This window comes from Callospermophilus lateralis, chromosome 5, assembly GCF_048772815.1.
Source record: "Callospermophilus lateralis isolate mCalLat2 chromosome 5, mCalLat2.hap1, whole genome shotgun sequence".
Lineage (NCBI taxonomy): Eukaryota > Metazoa > Chordata > Mammalia > Rodentia > Sciuridae > Callospermophilus > Callospermophilus lateralis.
This window is the reverse complement of record NC_135309.1, coordinates 71,739,435-71,762,193: the sequence shown is the minus strand read 5'-3', so window position 1 is coordinate 71,762,193 and position 22,759 is coordinate 71,739,435. Positions and strand designations below refer to the sequence as shown.

At 34.4% G+C, this 22,759-nt stretch overlaps 1 protein-coding gene and 1 pseudogene across 7 annotated transcripts in view; one reads left to right on the top strand and one right to left on the bottom strand.

Annotated features, from left to right (window-relative positions):
• LOC143399805 (protocadherin gamma-C3) overlaps positions 1 to 22,759 on the top strand; it is a 94,631-nt gene that overhangs the window by 36,057 nt on the left and 35,815 nt on the right. The window lies entirely within an intron of this gene.
• On the bottom strand, positions 20,822 to 21,329 carry LOC143399236 (SKA complex subunit 2-like; annotated as a pseudogene).

Genomic DNA, 22,759 nt, shown 5'->3' with positions numbered 1-22,759 from the left:
TGGATTAAAGAGGAGGCACTGGATAGAGAAATAGGTGGATATATTGGAGATATATTTAGAAAATACATTCAGTAAGACTGAATTTTGGAATAAGTGAAATGTAAACTTCATGATGGTAGGGACTATTTTATTATTATATATTTCAGCGTCAGCAAGATCACTGCTGTCAAGATCCTTAATAAAATTGTTGATGACTCAATAAAGACAATGGATGAGATATTCCAGTTATCCAAATTAATCAATGAAGGGATAAATGTACAATTTGGCGAGATATGGAATATTAGAGAAGGGTGGATGTAAGATAAATCAAAAGTCAAGTTGTAGGCATGTCCAGTTGAGATTCTGAGAAACATCCAAGTGTATATATTAACTGTGTGGTTGGACATATAATCACATTCCATTAATTTATCTGATTCCTTCCATTGTGATAATCTATTCAGAATATATATGCATATGTGTATGTATGTGTACATATGCATATGTGTATATATAGAGAGAAGAGAGGTTTTAAAAACATTTATTTTTATTATTTCATAAATTTGCTGGATCAGGAATCTGGGAGTGGCTTTGCTGAGTGCCTCTACCTCAAAGTCTTTCACAAAGCACTATGATTAAGATGTCAACCAGAGATGTTGTCTTGGCTGCAGAAGGATCTACTTCTAATCTGTCTTACAGAGTTATTGGCAAAATCCAGTTCCTGTGGGTTGTTGATTGAGGGAGGACCCCAGTTTCTTTTTTTTTTAATTGATTTTATTTTTTAAACACATGACAGCAAAATGCGTTACAATTCTTATTACACAAATAGAGCACAATTTTTCGTGTCTCTGTTTATATATAAAGTATTTCACACCAATTCATGTCTTCATACATGTATTTTGGATAATGATGCCCATCACATTACACCATTGTTGCTAACCTCCTGCCCCCCTCCCTTCCCCTCCCACCCCTCTGCCCTATCTAGAGTTCCTCTATCCCTCTCATGCTCCCTCTCCCTACCCAACAATGAGTCAGACTCCTTATATCAGAGAAAACATTCAGCATTTGCTTTTTTGGGGATTGGCTAACTTCACTTAGCATTATCTTCTCCAACTCCATCCATTTAACCTGCAAATTCCATATTTTTATTCTCTTTTATTGCTAAGTAATATTCCATGGTGTATATATGCTACATTTTTAAAATCCATTCATCTACTGAAGGGTAGGTTGGTTCCACAGTTTAGCTATTGTGAATTGTGCTGCCGTAAACATTGATGTGGCTGTATCCCTGTAGTATGCTGTTTTTTAAATCATTTGGGTATAGACCGAGGAGAGGAATAGCTGGGTCAAATGGTGGTTCCATTCCCAGTTTTCCAAGGAATCTCCATACTGCTTTCCTTATTGGCTGCACCAATTTGCAGTCCCATCAGCAAGACCCCAGTTAGCTAGAGGTCTACCTTAGTTTCTTGCCATGTTTACCTCTCAATAGGGCAGATCAAAACATGACAGCTGGCTTCCGTCAGAGTGAGTAAAGGAAAGATCCAGAGACGGGAAATATGAGGGAAGTCACAATATTTTGTAAACTTAATTTTGAACACAAAATGCCATCACCTTTCCTATATCCAGTTCATTCGAAGCAAAGTCACTAGGTTAGCCCACTCAAGGGGATAGGATTTTCTAAATCTATTAGTAATATTTTTCTTTATTTATTAGTTGGCTTTATAATATAAGGAAGAGCCTTTCCTTCTCTTTCATTTATTCATGTATGGCTTATGTGTTCATGTGTTCTTTCAATAAGCTAAATTTTATTACAGACATTTACATTTTTATTTTTATTGGTTCTTTTTAGTTATACATGACAGTAGAATCCATTATGACCTAATTATACAAGCATGGAATATATCTTATTCTAATTTGGACCCCATTCTTGTGAGTATACATGAGAGTAAGATTCACTTAGGTATTTTCATATATGTACCTAGGAAAATTATGTTAGAGTCATTCTTCTGTCTTTCCTACACCTATCTTCCCTCCCTGCCCTTTGTTCCCCTTTGTCTAATCTACTGAACTTCTTTTATTCCCTACTCCCCTTTACTGATGTTTAGCTTCCAAGTATAAGTGAAAACATTCGACCTTTGGTTTGGGGATTGGCTTATTTCACTTAGCGTGATAGTCTCCAAATCTATCCATTTACTGGCAAATGTCATAAAGTCATTCTTCTTTATGGCCAACTAATATTCCATTGTATTTATATATATCACAAATTTTTTATCTACTCATCTGAACCATTTACAATATTTAATCTCAAATTTTGCCCATCATGATGGGTAAACATCAGGCTAGTTCCTCTGTCCTTTTGCCATACTCATTCATTTTCTTAATTCCTTTCTTGCTTTCTGATGTAAGAAGATATTCTAGACTAAGCTTAAACTTTCTCTACTCTAGTCCTGAAAAGAACCATTTATTCCAAAAACCCTGCGTTTTTTTCTAGTAGGAAGTAATATTTAGAAAATAAGAGCTAGGTGCTATGTGTGTTCATTGCTAATGGTCTGTCACTGTTTCTAGGTCTTTTCAGCAGACAGAGCTAGCTAGGAAACACACAAAAAATACAACCATATCTATATCTGCACATATCCCCCTTGAAATCATGAGTTCATATTGATACCTACAATTCAGGTTCTTTTTAGCCTTCCCCCTTTTCATCTTTGTATTTTCCAAAATTATGAATATTTTTACTATTTTGCTCAATACTAAAGTACACAAAAAGTAATTTCAGAATTGCTATACTGATACCAATGAGGAAAACCTGCTGGGCATGGTGGCACATGCCTATAATTCCAGAGGCTCTGGAGGTTGAGGCAGGAGGATTGAAGTTTCAAAGCCAGTCTCAGCAACTTAGTGATGCTGTAAGCAACCTAACGAGACTTTATCTCTAAATAAAATATAAAAAGGGCGGGGATGTGGTTCAATGGTTAAGAACCCTTAGGTTCAATCCCTAGTAGCTCCTCCCCCCTCCCCCCAAAAAACCCCAAGGACAACAATGTTAAAGATATGATGTAATGGTTGCTTTAAACTGAGGATATATATGGTCAGAGTATTGTGTTGAAAACTAACTTGTCCTATAGCTGTGAAAGTTTATTTGTTTCTGTTATATGGCATTTTAGGGTTTTTCCACATTCCTTGTTGGTTAATATTTTTGAATATTAAGTTAACAGTCAAAACTATTTTTAAAGTACTCAGAAAATTATCACTCTTCCTTTATCCTTTCTTCCTCATAAGTACCACACCTTATAGATAATCAGTTTCCTTAGTTTTTGGTTTAATCCTCTGTATTTCCTTTTGGAAAAAAAAAGCACATATTTTCTTATTTCCCCTTTATTATGCAAAGGTAACAGTCTGGCTTTGAATGGTCCCAATATAAACAAATTTCAGTTACCACAGTTTAAATAGCATCAGTCTCCTAAAAATAATTTAAATTTTAGTTACCATGATAATTTAACTCTGAGAAATTGAATAAAATACAAACTTTGTATTCTAGTCTTTCAGTTCATATGTCACTTTGCAAATAACAGGTGAGCACAATGATCAGTGAACAATTACATGAGCTTTTTCAAAGTCTGTCAATGATTGGTCACTGTGCATCTGCTATTTTATTCATGCACAGGTAGCAGAGCATGTAGTTGTGATGCCTCCTTGTCTCACAGCAACAAACCATATGACATTTTAGAAAAATATATATAGAGAATTGGCCCGCAAAGATAAAAGTGTAAGCCAGGCATGGTGGCACATACCTGTAATACCAGCAACTTGGGAAGTTGAGGCAATAGGATTTCAAGTTCAATGCCAGCCTCAGCAACTTAGCAAGACCCTGTCTCAAAAAAATAAAAAAGGTTGGATGTGTAACTCAGTGACAAAGTGCCCCTGGGTCCAATTCCTAACACCAAAAGAAAAAAAAAGTACAGCAAAGGAATAAAATCAAAGTATCAGTGAAATTTGCATTGAATGCAAATGGAGTTATAGAAGAAACAGCAGACCACAGGAATGTTGACACTGCTGTCTTTAAGAATCTGCAGCCAAAAAAAGCTTAGTGGAGGTGAATGGGAATGAGAAAAGCAATTGTGTGACAAAAAGGCTGAAGATGTTCCAAAGAAAGTGACACCAGAAAAAAAAAAAAACAACTTTACATTAAGGGGACCTTCAAGAGATTATTTCACAACAATAAAAGCTCAAAGGATAAAGAAAATGCTGGAAGTTAATCCAAACTCATAAGTAATATGGCAATTTGCCAAGACATAGAAAGGATTATTGCTCTATAAGTTATAGGATGAGAAACCAGACTTCTTAAATTCTTCTTGGTATGATTTTTGCAAAGAAATAGAATGCTTTAATGCTAAATGGTCCTAATTTTTAAAATCATGTCATATTAAATCAATATTAGATTTATTGTTCTTCCATATAAATGTACAACCAACACTAAGAGAGTTTTTAATGTTGACACACAAAAAAATTTATATTTTTTAAATATTTTTTTTAGTTATAGGTGGACACAATGTCGTTATTTTACTTTATGTGGTGCTGATGGTCGAACCCAGTACCTCACGCATGTCAGATGAGCGCTCTACCTCTGAGCCACAACCCCAGCCTGACACAAAAAGTTTTAAGGTCAGAAAGCAATAAAAAAAAATTTCCATTCATTACTAAAATTACTTTACGTGGCTCCTGCTTGCAATTGTTAGTTTTTGTTTGTTTGCTTGTTTCCTTGAGATGAGTTCTCACTCTATTGCCTAGGCTGGTCTCAAACCTCCTGGGCTCAAGTCATCCTCCCACATCAGCTCCCAAATATCATTATCCGGATTGCAGGTGTATACCACCATACCTGACTATTACATAGGTATTTTTTAATGTTCTGTACTACTTGCAAAATGAGACCTGACATTACCCATTTGTATTTTTGAAACTTATTGGCTTTATTGAAGTAGAATACATTAAAATTTACCTTTTAAAATTATACAGCTCAAGGAACATTGACAAATGTTTACATCTGTGTACCACCATCAAAATAAAAATCTAGAACATTTCTATAACCTTCAAAAGATTCCTCATGGCCCTTTGTAATTGATTCTCCATATTTCCAGCTCCAGGCAATGACTGATCTACTTCCTGTCACTACAAATTAGTTTTGCCTCTTCCAGAATTCATCTAAATGAAATCCTATAACATGTGCTCTTTTGTATTCACCATCTTTTGCTCAACAAGTTTTTAAAATTCATCTGTGTTGTTGCATATATCAGCAGCTTTTTCCTTTTGGTTTATGAGCAGTATTGCACTATATGGAAATGTCTCAATTTGTTTATCCGTTCAATTTTTTATCAATGTTTGAGTCGTTACCAATTTGGTGCTATTGTGAATTAAGGTGATATGAATAATCTTGAACAAGTCCTTTTGTGGACATATGCTTTTTTATTTCTTTTGGTAAATACTTAAAAGCAGAATTGGGCTGGGGATGGCATATATGGTACTAGAAACTCAGTTTAATTTGTAAGAAGCTATAAAATTATTTCAAATTGGCACTATAATTTTACATTCCTATTCACAAGAATTTCACTTATATCCTATTGTCAAAATTTTACATTTTATCTTAGTGGGTGTGTAGTACTATTTTATCATGATTTACATTTTTTTAATTGAATCAAGATGCCACAGTCCGGCTGCAGCAAACTAACCGGGGAGGACGAACAACTTGTGTAGATTGATACAGCAGGAGTGAGAGCCCTTTATTGTAGGACAGGAGCAGTATTTATACATTCCACACAGCTTATCTAATTAACATAAACTAGATACGCAGTCAACCAATAAGGAATCTCCACACTTAATGGCTCGCTTTTGTTACTTCACAAACCACTCCCTCTGGCATTTGCCAGGCGCCATCCAGACTTGTTTACAGACTCTAACATTTCTCTGGCAAAATGCCAGGTGCCTCCTGACTTGTTTACAGACTCTAACATTAAGATATTGAGTATCTTTTCATGTCTTTACTGGTTATGTGTATATTTTCTTGAAGTAACTGCTCAAATCTTTTTCTCATCTTTAACTTAGTTGATTTCCTAATCTTAGTAACTCAAGAGGTTAAGGCAGGAGGATGACAAGTTTGAGAACAACCTCAGTAACTAAGCCAGACTTTAACTCAAAATAAAAAATTTAAAAGGCATAGAATTGCATCTCAGTAGTGGAGCACCTCTAGTTTCAATCCTTAGTAATATGTACTTGTGTGTATATATATATATATATATATATATATATATATATATATATATATATATATATTCTGGATATATGAATTCTTTGTCCCATGTGTATTTTGTGGATATCCCAGATCATGACATGGCTTTTCATTTTCTTAGTAGTCTTTGGAAGAGGAGCATATGTAATTTTGATAAAGCCTAACTAATTCATTTTTTTCTATTATACTCTGTCTTTCACCCTCCCCCCTTCTTTCTTTTTCTTTCTTTTGGTGTTGGGGGTCAAACCCAGGACCTCACACATGCTAGCTAAGCACTCCACCACTGACTACATCCCCAGCCCCTTATAGTTTATGTGTTATTTAGCTTTCTGTCACTGTGACAAAATACCATTATCTTGATTACTGTAGTGTTGTGATAAAGTCTTATAATCAAGTAGTATATGCTCTCCAACTTTGTTTTCATTTTTAAAATTGTTTTTACCATTCCATATTCCTTAATTTTCATATATTTTGGTATCATTCTGACACCTTCTTTACAAACAAAAAGAACTTCTGGGTATTAATTAGAGTTGCACTGAATCTATGGCTTTAGTTTGGGAAAAAAAATAGCATCATTGAATTTTCAGTCCATGAACATGGTATAGCTCTTTATTTAAGTATAATTTAATTTGTCTTAGCAATGTTTTTCTTTTTAGTTTACAGACCTTTGTATTTTGATAAATTATTGCCTAGTATTAAATGCTTTTTGTTATTCTAAGTGTACATTTTAAATTTTTTTTGGTGTTGGGGGTCAAACCCAGGACCTCACACATGCTAGCTAAGCACTCCACCACTGACTACATTTTCTATTATACTCTATCTTTCACCCTCCCCCCTTCTTTCTTTCTTTCTCTTTCTTTTGAATCTTTCAATTGATTATTGTTAACATATAGAAATATAATTAACTTTTTGGACTAACCTTGGATCCTGTGTCCTTAATAAATTGACTTTTAGTTCTAATAGCTTTTTGTAGAATTCTTAGGATTTTCTGCATACACAAACGTGTATACTGCAAATAAATACAGTTTATTTCTTCCTATCAGCCTGTTCCTTCTTTTTCTTGCCCTCTTGAATTAGTTAGGACTTCCAGGAAATTTTGAATAGAAATAGTAAGAGTGAATATCTTTACCTTGTTTCTGATTTTTTCTGGGGAAAGTATTCAGTTTTCCACCATTAAATTTTTATAGGTGGATTGGGGGTGTAGCTCAGTGGTACAGCACTTACCTAGCATTCACAAAGCCCTACATTCAGTACACAGTACCACAGGTGCGCGCGCGCGCGCACACACACACACACACACACACACACACACACCAGCCAGGCCTGGTGGTACATGCTTGTAATCCCAGCTACTTAGGAGGCTGAGCAAGGAGGATCACAAGTTCAAGGCAACCCTCAGCAACTTAACAAGACTCTTGTCTCAAAATAAAAAAGAAAAGATTTGGGGATATAGCTCAGTGGTAGAGTGCCCATAGGTTCAATCCCCAGTACCAGCGTAAACAGCAACAAAAATCCATAGAGGCCTTTTAGCAGACTGAGGAAGTTGATTTCTATTTTGTTGAGAATTTTTTAATAATTAATAAGTGTTCAATTTTATCAAATGCTTTTTCACATCTTCTCTATTTTACTTTGTTAATATAGTAAATTTTACAAATTGATTTTTAAATGTTTAATTAACCTTGCATTTTTTGAATATACTCAATTTTGTCATAAATCCTAGTCCTTCCTTTTTTTATTACTGGATTTCTTATGTTCATATTATGTAAGGGATTTTTACATATATGTTTCTGAAGGATATTGGAACATTGATCTGTAGTGTATTCTGTTTTTCTTTTTACATTTTCACTTTTTTGGGAAGTTATTGGGGATCAAATCCAGAACCTCATGCTTATCATACATACTAAGCAAGGGCTGTACCACTAAACTATAGTTAATCCTGTAATTTACTTCTCTTATAATTTCTTTGGTTTATTAGGTAGCAACTTTGATTTCACTGACTTTTTGCTATTTCTTGCCCATTTTAAAATTAATTTCCATTATCCTCTTAATTATTTCCTTCCTTTACCTACTTTGTTTTTAATTTACTCTTTTCCCTAGCTTCTTAAGGTTGTATGTTAGATTGTTAAATAAACTTAGCTCTGAGCTCTAGCTATATTCAGCTAATTTTTTGGATGTTATGATTCCATTGTAATTCAGTTAAATATTGGCTAATGCTCCTTGCAATTTCTTTGATTCATAGATTTTTTTGAAGTGTGTTGTTTGATTTCCAAATATTTGAAAATTACCCAAATATATTCTTGTTATCTACATATACTTTAATTTTATTGTGACCCAAGAATATGCATTGTGTGGTTTTATTCTTTTAAATTCATTTTATGGCATAGAATATGATCAATCTTGATTAATGTTTCCTATATATTTGAAAACTATGTATTCTGCTCTTAACAGTAGAATATAATTTTTAGCTAGATCAAGTTAGGTGAAGTTCTTCAGTAGTGTTGTATAGCCTTTCTGTATCTTTACTGACTCTCTACTTGTTCTATCAATCATCAAGAGAAGAGAGTTGAAATCTTTAACTACAAATATGGATTTTTCTTTCTTCTTCTGGTTCTCTCAGTTTATGTTTTATATAATGTGTCATATATGAAGGTGTATTATTCATACATACAATTTTTGTTTTTAAAGGGAATTTATTTTATTGGTGTATTATAGTTAAACATAATATTGGTGTTCATGTTGACATGAAAGCATGGAATATATTTTTTTCCAATTTAGTCCCCAGTACTTTTCCTTTTCCTCCCCTTCTCTCATGCTCTGTTCTTTTCTCTCTACTATTCTTCCTTCTTTTTACTTATACTTTTTATTAGTATAAATTTTTACCTATTTATAGATACACATAAAGGTAAATTCACTGTGGCATATTCATATATGTACATAGGATAGTTTGATCAATTTAATTCCACCATTCCTCCCATATCCCATTCTTTCTCTCCCCCCCCATCCCCTTCCTCTATTCCACTGATCTCTCTTCTTATTTCATGCCGATTTCCCCTCCTTTCCCCCCTTATTTTGCTCTTACTTCTGCATATGAGAGAAAACATTTGACCCTTGATTTTCTGAGTCTCGCTTATTTCACTTAACATGTTCTCCAGTTCCATCATTTACCGGAAAATGCCATAATTTCATTCTTCTTAGTGGCCAAGTCAAACTCCATTATATATACATACCGTATATTCTTAATTCATTCATCTGTTGATGGGCTCCTAGGCTGTTTCCATAACTTGGGCTGTTGTGAATTGCGCTGCTATAGACATTGATGTGGCTGTATAAATATAGTATGCTGATTTTAAAAAGTCTCTTATTTTAAAGTCACAATACACTCTCAGAAATTTTCAAAAATAATGTAGAGAGGTTTTGGGTATTAATCACTTAGCTTCCCCCAATAATAATATTTGCAGTACAATATCAAATCAAAGAAATTGACATTGCTAGAATCTATAGGCTATATTCATATTTCAACAGTTTTAAATATGTGCTTATTTGTGTGTTTATATAATAATTCTATGAAAATTTACCACATATTCATATTTTTATAACTGGTACCACAATTAATTATAGGACTGTTCTATCACCAGAAGTAACTTTTTTATCCCTACCCTTTCTCCTAATCTCTGGAAATCATTAATCTGTTCATAATCTCTATAATTTTGTAATGTTATATAAATGATGTAACAAGTATGTAACATTTTGAGACTGCATTTTTTTTTCACTCAGTATAATGCCCTTAACATATTTCAAAGTTTCTCTAGATACCAAGAATCTGCTCCTTTTGATTACTGAATAATATTTTTATTAATTAATCATTCACCTCTTGGAAGATGTTTGAGTAAGGCTGCTATGAAAATTGTATACAAGTTTTTGTGGTGTAAGTCTTGATTTCTGTGGCATATACGTCCAGGAGTGTAATTGCTGTAGCTTTATAGAGACTATCAAACTATTTTCCAAAGGACCCATTTTTTTTTTTTTTTTTAGTTACACATGACAGTACAATGATCTTGACAATTCATACATTTGAATCAAATGGGGTATAATTTCTCATTTTTCTGATTGTACAGGTTGCAGACTCACATTGGTCATACAGTCACCTATATGCATACAGCAATAATAATTTCTATTTTATTCTGCTGCCCTTCCTATCCCCCTTCCCCTCCCATTTTTCATTTCCATCAGTAGTGTGCAAGAGATCCATTTTCTGCACATTTCACCAGCATTTGGTATTGTCACTATTTTTTATCTTAGCTTTAAAAATAGATGTATGACATCTCACTGTGGTTTCAATTTGCATATTTACAGTGACTAGTGATGTTGAATATGTTTTCTTAGATTTTTTTTTGTCATCCATATATCTTTTTCAGTGATAAGTCTGCTTTCTTTCTTTGGCCCACTTTCTAATTGGAATTTTGTGTGTGTGTGTGGGGGGGGTCCTTGGGTTTGAACCCAAGTCCTCAAGCATGCTAGAAAAGTATTCTACTACTGAGCTACATCCCCAGCCATCTAATCAGAATTTTCAAATTGTTATAACTGTTGAGTTTAGGTAGTTCTTTGTATATTTTTTTTTAGATATTAGTCCTTTGTCAGACATGGTTTGGAAATACTTTCTTCTAGTCTATGGTTTACCTTTTCATCTTAACCAGGACTTTTTCGGAGCAAAAGTTTTAAATTTCAGTAGAAGTTTAATGAATTTATTTCTCTTGTGAATTTATTTCTCTATAGATCATGCTTTTTAATGAATGTCAACATTCTGACTGTGTGTGTGTGTGTGTGTGTGTGTGTGTGTTTTGCTGGGGATTGAACCCAAGGCCTTGTGCATACAAGGCAAGCACTATATGAACTGAGCCATATCCCCAGCCTGATAAATTGGCCTTTTTATCATTTTACCTTTATCCCTGATATTATATCTTATCCTAAGGCCTACCTTATTCTGATATTAACATTGCCACCTTAGCTTTCTTATAATTAGTTTTTGCATGATTTATCTTTTCTCACCCTTTATACATGAAGTACATTTTCTATAGATGGGTATAGTTGGATGTTGCCTTTAGATTTATTTTGAAAATATCAGATTTTTAATTGGAACATGCAGACCATTTCCATGTAATGTAATATTGATATGATTGGGATTATTGTCTGTCATTTTGCATTTCATTTCCTCCTTATCCCATCTGTTGTTTATTCCTTTTTTCCATCTTTCCCTGCCTTCTTTCAAATTAGTTGAGTATGATTTAGTATTTTATTCTGTGTCTGCTAATAGTTGATAAGAAGTCCTTTTTAACTCTGTGAGTGGTTGTTCTAGGGTTTATGGTTTATGGTATGAAATCTTTAACTTATCACCATCTACCTTTAAATAATATTTTATTCCTTCACATATAATGTGAATACCTTATAACAATTTAATTACCTTTTCTTCCTCTGGTATTTTGTGCTACTGTCACGCACTTTACTTCTACAAATATTAGAAGCCTATAATATGCTATTATTTTGGCTTTAAATCACAATTATATTTTAAAGCAATTAAAAGTGAAGTCATTTTTGTTTTTGTTGTTCTGGGAATTAGACCCAGTATGCTGTACCACTGAGCCACATCCCCAATCCCCTTTGGGAAAAAAAAATTTTGAGACAGGGTCTTTCTAAGTTACTGAAGCCAGCCTTGAACTTGAGATCCTCTGTCTCAGCCTACAGATCTCTAGAAATTACAGGCATGCACCACTGCACCCAGCAAAAGTGAACAGTCTTAACATTTAGCCTACATTTTTACCATTTCTTTCACTAATTTCTTGATGTTGATCCAAGTTTGCATCTGGTATCCTTTCTTTTCAGACTAAAGAATTTCCTTTAATGTTTCTTTCTCTTTTTTTCTTTTTGGTACCAGGGATTGAAACTCAAGGACACTTGACCACTGAGCCACATCCCAACCCTATTTTGTATTTTATTTAGAGACAGGGGTGTCACTGAATTGCTTAGTGCCTCATTGTTGCTTAGGCTGGATTGGAATTTGCAATCCTCCTGCCTCAGCCTCCCAAGCCCCAGGGATTACGGATGTATGCCACTGCAGCCCTTTAATATTTCTTATAGTGATGGTTTTCTGGTTGCAATGTTCTCAGATTTTTGTTTGTCAAAAAAAAAAAAAAAAATCTTTGGGGCTGAGGCTATGGCCCAGTGGTAGAGTGCTTGCCTAGCACACAAGAGGCACTGGGTTCAAACCTCAGCACCACATTAAAAAAAAAAATGAAATAAAGATATTATGTCCACCTACAACTAAAAAGTAAATATAAAAAATCTTTATTTCACCTTAATTTGTTTAATTTTTTTTTGACAAGTAAAAGTTGTATACATTTCATTTATGATTTCATTTATGATACAACCTGATTTTGATGTGTGTATACATTGTAGAAGGCTAATCAAGCTATTTAATATATATATTACATATTTTTTCTGTTTGTGGTGAAAACTCCTAAAATTATTTCACTTTCATTTCATAAAGGATAATTTTGCTCAATATAGACTTCTAGGAAGACCTTTTTTTCTTATAATACTTTAATTATGTTGTCTTTTCTCTTCTGCCTTATTTTCTTTCTGATTAGAAATCTGCCATCTTATCTTCTTTCTCTGTATTTGATATTTTTTCCCCTTTGGCTACTTCTAAATTTTTCTCTGTCGATGATTTTCAATAATTTGGTTGTGATATACCTTGGTGTATTTTTCTTCATTGAGTATTTTGCTTCTTTGGGCTTATAATTTTCTTCAAATTTATGAAATTTAAAGCTATATTTATTCAAAATTTCAGATACACATACTCCTTCCCTGCAAGTATAGGACTCCAAAATCACTTGTTAAACTGCTTGATATTTCCCCCCAGGCCTCTGAGCTTCTGTTCTTGTCTGCCCCCACCCCCAATCATTTTTCTCCATGTGTTTCAGTTTGGATGATTCCATTGTTATGTGGTCAAATTCAGTGATCTCTTCTGTATCTAATATGCTGCTTATCTTATCCAATGACATTTTCACTTCACTTCACATACTTGATTTTTTTCACTTTTAGAAGTTCCCTTTAATTCTTTCATTTCTCTCCAGGGGCTCTCCTCATTATCATCATGTTTTCCTTTACATCTTCAAACACATTTATAAAATCTCTTTTGAAGTACTTGTCTTCGGGGCTTCAGGTGTAGCTTAGTGGTAGAGCATGTGTTGGCACTTGCAAGACCCTGGATTCAATCCCCAGCACAAAAATAAAAACAAAGTCCTTGTCTGCTTATTTTCTCACCTCTCCCATTTCTAGGTATAATTTTCTTTCTGGTTTGGGGTCACAATTTTCTGATTGTTTGGATTATAATGTTTTTATTGTATGACAGACATTTTTTATTTGTTTGGTACTGGGATTGTACTGTACAATGGACACTGTGCCACTGAGCTACATCCCCAGTCCTCTTTATTTTTTTATTTTGAGACAAAGTTTTGCTGAGATGCCCAGGTTGGCCTCAAACTTGCAATTCTCCTGTCTCATTCCTCCTGAGTAGCTGGGATTACAGTCATGCACCACTGTACCCTGCACAAGGTTTATTCTTAAACTAAACTAAGACACATCTATAGTAACTTTTTCTGAAGGGTACACTACTGCGAAATTTTTACCTCCTTGCTCTGAGTGTTCAGCACGGTCTCTTTATTCTGGCTGAGTGAAATTCAAATGGTCCCAGTCCCATGTCATCTCCAAGAATTCTTCAATGTATAGCTCTCTGGAGTTTGTTGTTTGCCCAGCTTTGAAAGAATGCCCATCTATGAATGCTCAGATTATTATTCAGCCAAAGACTCAAGGAGATCTCATCCAGATTTCTGGATTTATTTGTGTAGCGTTATTTTCTCAGTATTCTTCTGTTCACAGATTCTGATTGCTTTAGTCTCTTCAAACTCGAATCTGTATCCGTCAACTTGACTAAACCTGTTGTCTTTCTTTAAATTCCTCTTTTCTGTCTCATGGTCTGAAAGTTGCTTCAAGGCAAAAAACTGGATATTCTAGTTTAGAGATCTTCATTTACTTTCCTTCTCTCTTGTGTTGTAGTCCTGTATTGACTTTTGAGCCAATGACTAGAAGTATTTTTTCACATATTTTGATCAGTTTCCTAATTGTTTACAGTGGTATAGCTAGTTCTACAAGGTTAAAAGAAAAAATTATATATCCTGAAAGTTATTGTTATGGTTTAGATATCAGATGTCCCCCTAAAATTCACGTGTGAGACAATACAAGAAACTTTAAAGGTAAAATGATTGGGTTATGAGAGCCTTAACCAAGTCAGTGAATTAATCCCCTGATAGGAATTAACTGGGTGGTAACAGAAAGAGACTATAGACTAAAGATAAAATATATAACCCGAATGCACACAACTCCCATGACCCACATCCTCCATCCATACAATACCTGCCTACAGTCTCTCTCTGCTTCCTGGTGTCATGGCCTGGGCCACTTTCCTCCACCACACTCCTCTGCCATGATGTTCTATCACACCTTGGACCCAGACCAATGGAGCCAACCACTGAAGACCGAGACCTCAGAAACCGTGAGCACCAAATAAACTTTTCCTCCTCTAAAATTGTTCTTACCAGGTGTTTTGGTCACAGCAGCAAAAAAGCTGACTAAAACAATCATTCTATATTAATATATAGGAATCTTCATTTTTTAAAATAGCTTCATAAAATTCCATTTATCACACACACATATGACAATCTGTGATATAACCAGTCTGCATATAATCAGTCTATAATTTGTCATTTAGGCAATGTCTAGTATTTTTGCAGTTACAAATAATGTTTCAATGAATAATCCAGTGTATATGTGTTTTTGTCATTTTTGAGGCACATATTCAAAATAAAATCCTAATAATGTGATTATAGGGTATATAGGGATATGGCATTTTGATAGATCTATTTCCTTCAATATAGGCTATACCTATATTGTTTGCATTCCTACAAACAAATGAGAATGCCTATTATCTCATAGTCTCATCTATGTGGTGTGTTGTCAAACATTTAAAACTTTTTGCCAATCTGATTATTAAAAAAGAAATCTCAACATAATTTTAATTAGAATCTCTCATGAATCTCTCATGAGGTTGGTTAGGTTTTTATATATTTAAGAGCATATATATATGTATATGTATGCTCTTAAGCCTATTTAACCTCATGAGAGATTCTAATATCTTATTAGTAGATTATATGTAATAGTGGGATTCATCATGCCATATTTGTAATGCTCATAACATAACTTGGTCAATCTCATTACACAGTACCTTCCTTCTATTAAGTTTTTAAGTGTTTTGTCCTAAAATTATAAAATATTGCTTATATATTAGGGATATTATCTTTCCAAGATACATAAGTTGCAAATATTTTCTCCTACTATGTCATTGCCTTTTGATTATGCTTATGCCATTTTTTATGAAGCAACATTTTCCTCCTTTTTTAATATTTATTTTTTAGTTGTAGTTGGACACAATACCCTTATTTTACTTTTTTTTTTTTAATGTGGTGCCGAGAATCAAACCCAGGGCCTTGCACGTGTGAGGTGAGCGCTCTACCACTGAGCCACAACCCCAGCCCTCTCCTTTATTTTTATATGATCAAAGAATTGATCTTTTCTGGTATTTTAGTTAGGTTTTGAGTCAGAGTTAGAAAGCCTTTCCCCACATTTAGGTTATAAGAACATTCATCACTGTTTTCATCTAGTACTTATATGACTTTTGGTTTTTACATTTAAATTCCCAATCTATTTAAAGTTTATTCCTGCATGGGCTGAGGTTTGGATCTAAATTTATTTTTTCTAAATGGCTATCCATTATCTCAACTCTATTTATTAGAAGCTTCATCTTTGTCCCAGTGACATGAGATAGCATCTTTATCATGTACTAAAATTCTATAATACCAGAAAATTTTAATGATCAGAAAGTTATATTTTTTCTTCTTCAAAGTTATCAGTATATAATGAATTACTTAATTTTAAAAAACAAATAACTTAAACATACAAGGCTACTCATTTGGTGAGAAAATAATAATTTAGATAACAATGTAATAGCAACATGCTAGGACAAAATTAAAGCAAATTCTATCTCTTTGAGAAGAATTTAGGTCTCTTGGAAGATTTTCATGTGGACAAATTTAGTAATAATTTTGCAGTAGTTTCCTGTTACATTTAAGCTTTGTGATATAATAAACAGAGAGTAATGTGATCAAGACTAGAAAATAGCACATGGGAAAATTATAAACATCTTTTTTCTTAAGTTTTTTACCTCTAAAATCATTGTTGCTCCAAAATATTTTGATGTAATGATTTCTTATTATTCAAAGATTAGATAGGATGGAGAGCTTATAAAACAACTTTTTTTTTTCAGTATTGGGAATTGACCCAGGGCCGTGCACATGCTAGGCAAGTACTATCACTGAGCCACACCTCTAGCTCTTAAAACTTATTCTTAAAATTCACAGATCATCTGTTCAAATCAAAGAATTAAAGTGTGAAAAAATATCCATGTAAACTTCAGATAAATATTTAAGGCTAAACCAGATTCTTCACCAAATCCCTGAATTTCCCACCTAAGTATATATTTGTTTGCTAATAAGATTATCTTTATATTCCATTTTTCCTCAGATGATTCCTTCATTTATCCTTAGAATGCTCTTCAAATAGATAAACCAAATTGAAAGATTACCAGATGATATTTAGGATTTTAAAGAGTATTATGTATAATTTTTCTTAAGTGCAATATTGAATAGGATTTTCTGATATTACTGATCCTATGGGAATAATATCAGGTAATTAGGCAATTACTCAGTGTTAAAAATTAATATCAGGTAATATTTATTGAGAGTTTCCCCTGTTCCAGGCAGGGCCATCTTCATGGGCATGTGACCTGTGCAGTTACACAGGCTCCACACTTAGATGGGGACCCATGCTTAGAAATCACCTGCTCTTGGGTTAATGCTCTACTGTAGCATCTTGAAATTCTTAGTACTTTTAAACAAAAACAAACAAAACTCTCTATTTTTATTCTGCATTAGCCCCACAAATCATATAGCTAGTCTGAGTGCCAAGCAATAAAAATAAATAAAATAAATAATTTAATGTAGATTTTTTTAAAAGAAGCCTCATGTTTCTACATGTGTGAAATGGATCTTAGAGAGCAAAAGAGGAAGTAAGAATATCAAAGAGAAAGCTCTCACAATGTTTAAGGTGGCTTTGACTCAAGTGGTGGCAGTAGACAGGGAACGTAATTGATGGTTTCAAAATATATTTTGGAGGTAGTAGGCATGGGCATGGATTGGTGATGAATTGGACATGGGGTTGCAGATGTTTAAAATGATTTCTGAATTTCTGATTGGACTAGAGGATGAGGAAGTTTAGAGAAAACAGATTTTAGGGAATAGTCAAAAGCTGGATTTGACATTATGGTAAATGAAAGAAATTAGATAGAAAAGATTAAATATTTTAGATCTCTCTCTCTCTTTCTCTCTCTCTCTCTCTCTCTCTTTCTCCCTCTCCCTCTCTCCCTCTCTCCTCTCTCCCATTCTCTTCCTCTCTCCCTCTCTCTCCCTCCCTCCCTCCAACCCCCTCTTTCTTTCTCTTTATTTCTTTCTAACCTGGGGCTCAAACCCAGGGGGCCTTTGCTTTTCCTAGGTAAGTGATCTACCACTGAGCTACATCCCCAACTTCTTTTTCTAATAAAAGGTATATTTACCTAGAACCATTCAGAATGTCAAGAAAACAGCTACAGCTTTTTTTTTCCCTTCAATTACAGAGTGGTGTTCAGTTAGCAAAACAATTATTCATATAAACTACACCAGAGATAACTGAAGATGGAAGAACTACCATCCCCATATTTAAGTAATTTTTGCTGTGTACCAACAAGACCCTGCTTTAAATACCCATGACCATTTACAACCCCCATATTATATCAGGCAAAGTTTATGATTATTGGAAATACCATCAGGACAGGGCAATCAAAAGACACATTCAGCCAAGTGTGGTGGCATACCCCTATAATTCCAAATACTTAGGGGGCTGAGGCCAGCCTCAGCAAGTTAGCAATACCCCGTCTAGTGAATGAATGAATGAATGAATGAATGAACGAACGAACGAAAAAACAAATGTCTGGGGATATAGTTCAGTGGTAGGGCACTCTTGGGTTCAATCCCCAACACACACCATACACACACACACACATAACACATTCAGTAGTGTATTAACTGTACAAAATAAACATTGCAGAGTTTAAAAACAAATCTTAGCCTCACATTTCACATTTCAAAATTTTTCTCTAAAAGGAGTAAGTTGTGTACAGGGGGCTTAAATGCTTTGTAGATAAGTAAAAAAGTATGATAGAACTAACTTTTATCATCATCTTTCTCTCCTCATCTTCCTCCTCTTAACTTTTTTTTTTTTAAGTTTTTAGCCTTTATGATCCCCTTTTGTGCAGTATTAGGCTTTTATTTAGCCTGGTATGAAACAATATCCTTTCCACATTTTCCCTTCAACTTAAAGACCTTCTTTTCATAAAGCTATTCGTCCTCTATCTGCAGCAGTGTTAATCCATATCTTTCCCAGTTTCTTTGCAAGATCTTTAATGGACAGGTCAGGATGTTCCCCTTTGATTTTGGGGTGATATTCAGAAAAAATAAGAAGGCTGAAGCTTTTGGGGTGTATTGGAAACATTGAACTTCTTCCCCCTCCTTTTAATAGGGAACTAGATTTTCATTTCTCTTTTATACAGGCCTCGTCTACCTTTGCCCTGTCTTCAGCATTTCCTTTCTCTTTAGCAGATGTGGTCTTCCACCTAAACATTTTTTAGAAAGTCTGAGAAGTTGACCTAAGCATCTGGGTGCTTCTTGTGCTCTCTCAGCAAGTTTGCACAAAGAACGCATGTGAGGACACTTTGCCTCACAGCTTCTCAGGATCTCCTCTGCCTATGTGTAGTTATTTTTCCTCAGTGAGGCACAGAGTTGCTTAGTGCCCCTCTGACTCTCACTTGCCACAGAGCCATCTCTATAGAGTTCAATGTACTGCAATGGCTGTCTGTAATTCCTCTTTAATAAAATTTCTATAAAAGACAAAGCCATGGGGCTGGGAATATAATTCAATTCTATAGTACTTGCCTTGCATGCATGAGGCTTTGATTTGATCCCCAGTGTGCACATGTGCGCACACAAACTCACACACACACACACACACACAGTGCCTACTGGGCTAAATAACAGGGATACAAGTTGTCACAAAATGCCATAGTCCCTGTACTGGAGTTTGTTCGTGGAAAAGTCAGGCATTATTCTTAAACAAAAAATAATTATATAATTTTAAATTGTACTAAGTTCAATGGGGAAAAAAGGTGTGAGAGAATGCAACAAAGGATCCTGGTTTTAACTGAGGCCTACTAGAAGACTTCTATTGGGAAATAACATTTGAACTGACCTGAAAGTTTTTTTAAATTAGCAAAACAGAGGGAAAAAGGTGAAAGAAGCTTTCCTGGGAGAAGAACAGTCCATCAGAAGGCTTCCTTGGGTTATGATCATACTGAAAGCAGTGAAATGGAATATGGTGAAGGAGGGAAAAGACATGGAAATTTGGATACTATGCAGAGGATTTTTTTTTGTTGTTGTTGTTGTTTTTTTTTTTTTTTTTTTTTTTTTTTGCAGAAAAGCTCATATTGTTCAACATTAGCAGGCAGAAGGAATAGGAAAAAAATAAAAGTGAGGCTACCACAGAAAAGCCAACTTATTATATTAATTAGGTTTTATGAGATATTATACATCATATATTAATGGTCTCATCAATAATGATTCCCATCTATAATCAATATTTCAAAAAATGGAAGTTTTGGGCCTGGGGTTATGGCTCAGTGGTAGAGCACTAGCCTCACACATGTGAGGTACTGGGTTCAATCCTCAGCACCACATAAAAATAAGTAAAGATATTGTGTCCATCTACAACTAAAAAAATTTTTTTAATGTAAGTTTTATACAAATATATATATAAACAATATGTTGCTTATTCTTTAATTTCTAAATCATACTCACTTACACACTGACTGCCTGAAATATAAATAACATTATTTTATGACAAGGCAGAATATCTACATTATCTCAACTATGCAAAAAGAAAAACAGGTCCAAAATAGTGTTAAGGGACTTCCGTAGTTAAAACTGCAAAACTAAGTATATTGGGCTGGAGATATAACTCAGTTGGTAGAGTACCTGCCTCACATGTACAAAGCCCTGGGTTCAAACCCCAGCATCACCAAAAAAAAAAAAAAAAAGAATAAAAAGAAAACAGTATATTCATAAATATATATTTAAATCCCTGCATTTCCATTCCATTTTTCTTGTTGGGGGGGAGCGTGGGGGCTAAATTTTATATAGAAAATATGTGCTCTTATATTTCCACTCATATTAAAGACATCACTACCCTGTCACTCAAGCCAAACCTCCTCTCCTTTACCAGCCCCCCACCTCTAATCATCAAGTGTTAACAAGACATCTTCCTAAATTTCTCTGGAATGGATCTCTTCCTTAGTTTCCTTTTGCAAGTCCATTTCTTCATGAGTCTGTTATGTGAGATTTTAATTGCTCTGTCACAGTTTTCTCTTCTTCAGCCAGTGGTGACAGCTCCAGATCTGTTGCTTTTGTAGTTCTTGTATCATGGTCATAGTCTTATTCAAAGTATCATAAATACAGCTCTTAGTCTCTTTCTGCTCAACAGCAACTTGTTTAAAACGTGCATATAAAGATTGATAGCAGAGACTTCATTGCTGACAATTCCTTTAGGACAGTAACTGGATTTTTCTGGCCTGCTGAATCAGGATGATTTGTCTTGATTTCATATTCCAGCCTATACTGAATGTAATCCAGATCAGTGTCAGCTTTCTGGAACCCAAAACTTGTATACTTCAATGCTCATGGCCATTTCATTCATAACAGTCAAAACATGGAGACCGAAAGTCCAAAATCATCAGTTTGAGCTTATCGACCTCCGCCTCCATGTTGAATAGCTCGAGGATTTGGTATTTTATTTCAAGACCAGTACAACCTACTGAGGATCAGCTGGAAGATTATAGGATCCAATTAAAATTTTAGAACATTCACCTTAACTACTGTGGAGAATAAGTTCCAGAAGTTTCTACTGGTTTATGAAAAGGTCTTACAAAAATTATGGGCCTCATTATCAATGGGAAAACTGCTTAAGTTTTTAAAGCTGTTTTTTCACAAGGTACAATGTGCATGCCTGTAATCCCAGCAACTTGGTAGGTTGAGGCAGGAGGATTGCAAGTTTGAAACCAGCCTTAGCAATTTAGTGAGATCCTGTCTCAAAATAAAAAAGGCCTGGGATGTGGCTTAGTGGTTAAGTGCCCCTGGCACTATTTATTTACAGATATCTGTCTTTAAATAAAAAATAGCAATTTTTCAAAATCCAGATTGTGAATTAATTAATGGTAAATGGAAGAAAAAGAGATTGATAAGTTAGTATAACCCACTGAATAACTCACTAGATTAGTGCTTCTCAAACTTTAAGGTTTTCAAATCACCTAGGTATTTTGTCAAAATGTAAATTCTACCTCAGTAGGTCTAGAAAGAATATTTCCTCATTTCTAAAAAATTCTCGAAACCTATGCCATTGGTTCTCAAACTGAGAGTAACACATGACTGGGTTATATTTAAAATTTTTATTGGTTCTTTTTAGTTATACATGACAGTAGAATCCATTTTGACATAATTATACAAACATGGAATATATCTTGTTCTAATTCAGATTCCATGAAATTCTGATATATTCTGTCTTCTAATGCCTATCAGGCTTCGGAGTGGTCTGGTCAATTGTGAACGTGTGCATTTGAAATTTGGGGTTTTAGCTGGGCGCAGTGGCATAGGCCTATAATTCTGGCAACCCAGGAAACTAAAGCACAGGGGAATTGTGAGTTTGAGGCCAGCCTCAGCAATTTATCAAGACACAGCAATTTTGTGATACCATGTCCAAAATAAAAAAATAAAATTAAAAAAGGACTGGGGTGGGGATGTAGCTCAATGGCAAAGCATCCCTGGGTTCAATCCTCAGTACCAAAAAAAGGAGGGGTGTGGAGAAGGGTACTTAAGAGATAAATTGAAGTGTTGAGGACATGGAGAAACAGATCACATGGCTTCTCATCAGAAAATATATAAACTTACTACCTATCTGTATATCTAACTTATCTGCCTACTTCTTGTTCAAGATTCAGTTACACTTTGGAAAGCACTATATGCAATCAAGTGATGCCCAAGACAAGTACATAGGAAGAGTATGCGGCTCTAAAACTTCACATTGAGCATCTAGTGGGGTGCTTTGCATCATGAATTGAGGTTAATTCTGTACCAGGCACTTGACCTGTCTTATTAATTTAATAGGATAGGAATCCAGGAACCCTTAGAGGTTTGTTTC